Raw genomic sequence first — 4464 nt, forward strand, 5'->3', positions numbered from 1 at the left:
ATCCATTTTGCTAGATAATGAAACAAAAGGATAGTAAGGTGTCATCCAAACACAGCAGCAGAAGATGTAGCACACGTGGTTGCTGAGTGCAAACACCTCACTTCCCAAAAACCTGAATTCAAATTTCAGAACGTCTTGAATCCCCAAAGAACACACAATTATTCTTTGTATATATCTCATTCTAAAACGTCGGGTGTGACAATTTGTTTGGAGANGCTGTTTGAGAGGAGTTTCAGATACTAAGGTCATAATATATAAAAACTGCTACTGTTGCGCCAGCTAGTGCTGAACAATCTCATTCAAATTCTGAGTATGTGCCCTGCTGTTATTTTCTTTGGCAGTTGACCNTTGAAATCAGATTTTTACTTGGTTTTTAAAGTCTAAGCTAAACAAGCAATAAAAGGGAATGGGGCGTGCTAGTATTTCAATTTGCTCTTGTTGCTCTACTTCTGTGCCTCTGTGCATTATTAATATTTGGATGCATGCAATGCTAGCATGGAACTTCGGTCTTCACAGTTACTGCAGTTTTTCCAGAAAACACTCACACTGATAAATGTAACAGACAACATTCCATTTGTTAATGGGCATATGTGCATAAGCAGTGTAGAAAATAGGCTCGTGTTAGAAACTGGCTACATCCTTCATGACTAAAAGTGTGGTTATATGAATGGACACTGTCAATGTTCATAGCTTAAACATGGGTACCTGGTCAGAATGCTTAGGAAACATTAAAATTGAGCTAAATTGTCTCAAGTCCTTTTGTTCATACAATAAAGATGGAAGGAATGGGGGAGGCTGACATTTTCTGGTTTTGTTTGTGAAATTGTTGGATACAACCTTGACAGTATCCTTTAATGTAATGAGGTCAATTGTATTGTTAACCTTATCTTTTTATGTTCTGGAACTAGTATAATAGTGAAACATTTTTTCAGTTAAGTTGATGTTTACAACCTATAATCAGGTGAATTCTGTATGTGACCTGTTTATAAGTTGTACCAAGTTAGTTTTTGTGAACTGTGGAAGAGTAAGCCATGCATGAGTGATTTAACCAGCTTTGAAGGACATAAGTTGTGCTTTTTAAGCACTGGATCAAAGGAAAACCCACTAAGACAGGACTTCAGCAGCCATTTGAGTATGGACAAGTCAGCATAAATAAAGAATGAGAAGGCAGCAGCAAGAGCTTCAACAACAGAGAAGTGGAGGCATAAGATACTATGGTGATAGTGAGCAACTTCCCAAAAGCTAGTTAAAGCTGCTTATTGCAACTGAAATGTCGAAGAAAGTAGCAGGAAGGAGCTTCGCCTTTTGGAACATCAATGAGCTAGTTGCCACAGGCACTAGGTCTAGCATGTAGACCTGCAAGGAAGGGCAATAAGCATTAGGTAAGGCTTGAATTTGAATTTTTTCACTAATTAAAGAGTACTTTTTTGTAAAGCAAGGTAAGAGTAATCTTTTTGATTTGCAGGTGAATGAGAACCCTACCTGCCTAACGAGGAATGTCTTTCCCACCACCTTAAATACGAAGGTTTCTGGCTGGGTAAGGTTTGTAGCTCAAAGTAAAAAAACCGATGACACCATTCCCACAAGTCAATGTCACAGTTGAGACATTACCCCTCAAGCTCAGTTTTATTTTGGTGCCCCATTGAACAAATTCTAAGACATAGGTAGTTACATTCCACAGTGCCATGGGTGTTTGTCATAAGCTAGATGTGCCTCTTCATGTGTGTGTACAACTCAACGTTCTAAGGTAAAGTCATCCTTCAATAAGGGAAAATCATGTTGGCTTTTCAAAAATGATTTTTGATGTATGACTTTAATAAGCTGTTAGTTCCTACCCTAGGGAAAACTAGGAACTTTCACAGTTGTCAGAATAATTTTCTCCCTTAAAGCTCTATAGCATGTAAGTTTACTCATGTGGACCAGTAGGGACAGTCAAGTGTTCAATCTCCCTAACCCATCACACAAACAGGGTCTCAATCCACCAGCCTTCTGTGTCTCCCAAGTGCTGGGGTTAAAGGGTGGTGCCTGTACGACAACTCAAGTTCCTTTGAAAAAATCCAAAGAACAGTTGGGTTACTGTTCACATAGTGTTGCTGGTTGTTCATAAGGGCTATTTCTGCTGCTTTGAAAGGGCTTATTTGAAAATTGCTTAATTCAGGTTACTTAATAGAACATTTTCAGGGGACAAATCGGCAAAATTTGAACATCCCTGCATCAACAAATTTGCTTGGAATTTAAGTCAGGTCTAAATTCATGGAAACCATAGTTATCAATAAGGTAACAGTGGTGGTTAACAGATTGGAGAAAATATATTTGATTAGGAGGCATTCACAGTCCATTTCCTTTCTGAAATAAAGTTATCTTACTAATATGGTTTCACTCATTTCTGCAAAAACACTTTACAATGGTAGAGGTAAGCATTAAACAATAGGCTGACTGGTTATGTTGGACCTGTGGGATACTACTCCCAGTTTACATGTCTGAAACGTGTTCACAGCCACATCTAAACTAGGGGACACATGGTAAGAAAAAGTTCATCTAGTAGGGGACTACAGAGAAATGGGTTCTGTTTTTAAGGCTTCTGTTATGTCACAATTCGAAACACTCCTGACAGTAGTATCAGTAATTGGCATGGTAGCAAGCATGCAGATGTGCAAGGTGCTGTGAGGATTGGTAGCCTGAGTATTCAGTTTTAAACTTAACATGTCTTCTGGTCTTTATGACGGCAGAGGTCTGTAATTGTCTTCATTTGTAGCATAATAAAATGTTGCAGAAAGATGACCTTTTCATTAAAATATTTTTAGAAATGTGTGTGTGGTTTTATCATTTTGCAATATTTGACCTGGTCCTGTAAGTGGTTATAGACATTCTAATAAAGTGAAGTCTTAAAGTAGGAAGTAGAGACTACTGTACTGCCACATTATACAAAACATGAAATAATCGGCTCGTGTTACAGACTTTCTGGGTGGTGGGGAGAGGCAAGTGAAAAGGCTAGGGGTAAAATGAGTGCCACCTGTGACATAAGGCAGTTCTTTTGTTAGACATGAAGGTAAAAAAGGAAGTTTTTGAGGCTTACCCCAAAAGTGATGTGTAGTCACTTGGTAATGCTGAGATAATAGCTTTTTACCTTTTGAGATTGAGACTGCCCTAATACCTGAGATTTCATTTCCTTGGTTTATGTACTAAATCTATGAAAGTGCGTGATCACACATGGCCCCAAGTAAGTTATTTGATAGTCATCCAAATGAGGATTCCTGGTAGGATTTTAACACATGCTTCAAATATTGGTATGAAATGAGCAGCCATATTTTGCCCTTTTTTACTGAGTCCTAATCTGAAATGAGCATTTTCACCAAAATACCTTCAATGCTCAAGCCCTGAGAGCCAATGTTATATGGCAGTGACATTTGCCTAGTTTGCACAAGATTCTGGAATCAATCCCTCCCTGTACACAAAATTGCCTAACATGAAGTTAAAACCCTTGATGTACTTAATTTTCCTTCGCAAAATCAGGATCCTGTTACCAGTAAGTTGGTGCAGGTTTAGGTTTACTAAAGAGTTGACAGCTGTTGCCTATCATGTTGAAAACACAATGGTAGGGACATAACTAGCTGCATGTCCACAAAGCCTCAATGGACAGTTCTGGGAACTAGGTAAGTGTCTTATTTAGATCTAGAGATTGTCACTAAGCAGATACTAAGTTACATATAAGGCAATTTTGATCTTTATTAAAGGATAGAAATGAATATAGTTTATAGTATGTCGATCTGGTATAACTATATTTTTCTAGGGGTTGTGTTTTGCCTATATGCACATAATGTGCTAATCTGGTATCCTTAGAACGTATAAGAGGACTTCATTCCCTGGAGCTAGAGACTGAGTTACGAGGTGCTGAGAACCAAACATTTGTCCTGTTAAGGTAGCAGGTGCTGTTAACAGCCGAATCATCCCTTCTGTCCCTTTGCAACTTTTAATGGCTTCAAATAGAGATGGAGAGCTTATAGGTAATTTTCTTTTAAAATAGGCATAGTCTTTCACTGCGTAGTTAATGGAAACATTCTTTAAGCTTCAGATAGGTTGCCTGCTGTGACTGAATTTCAGCTGTCTTAGGCCCTCATTTAATGTATTAGGTTCTGTTTAGTATTTAAGCTTTGCATATCAAGTTTAGATTCCGAACTTAAACCGTGGACTTGGACAATTTATTTGAGGGTTTTATTTTGTGTTTCCTTAACTGTTTGATGATGCCAAGCTTAAAATAGTTGGGTTTTGGGCTTAGTGGCTATGGGTATGTTACTTTCCCACAGTACTTAGGTTTGATTCCCAGCACCCACATGGGGAGGGCAGCTCAACTATCTGTACTTTTAGTCCCTGGGGGTCCAGTGCCCTCTTCTGGCCTTTGAAAGCCACAAGTGCAGGCAAGCATGTTTACAAAACACCCTCCAGACATAAATTTTTTTTTTTTTT

General features: G+C 38.4%; 1 long non-coding RNA gene across 1 annotated transcript; it reads left to right on the plus strand.

Annotated features, from left to right (window-relative positions):
- Positions 1–6: 6 nt before the first annotated feature.
- LOC115063641 lies at positions 7–2809 on the plus strand. The gene is made up of 2 exons (XR_003843526.1): positions 7–1382; positions 1466–2809. It is a non-coding gene; the product is annotated as an uncharacterized LOC115063641 (long non-coding RNA).
- Positions 2810–4464: the final 1655 nt, after the last annotated feature.

Source organism: Mus pahari, chromosome 3, assembly GCF_900095145.1.
Source record: "Mus pahari chromosome 3, PAHARI_EIJ_v1.1, whole genome shotgun sequence".
NCBI classification, from domain to species: Eukaryota; Metazoa; Chordata; class Mammalia; order Rodentia; family Muridae; genus Mus; species Mus pahari.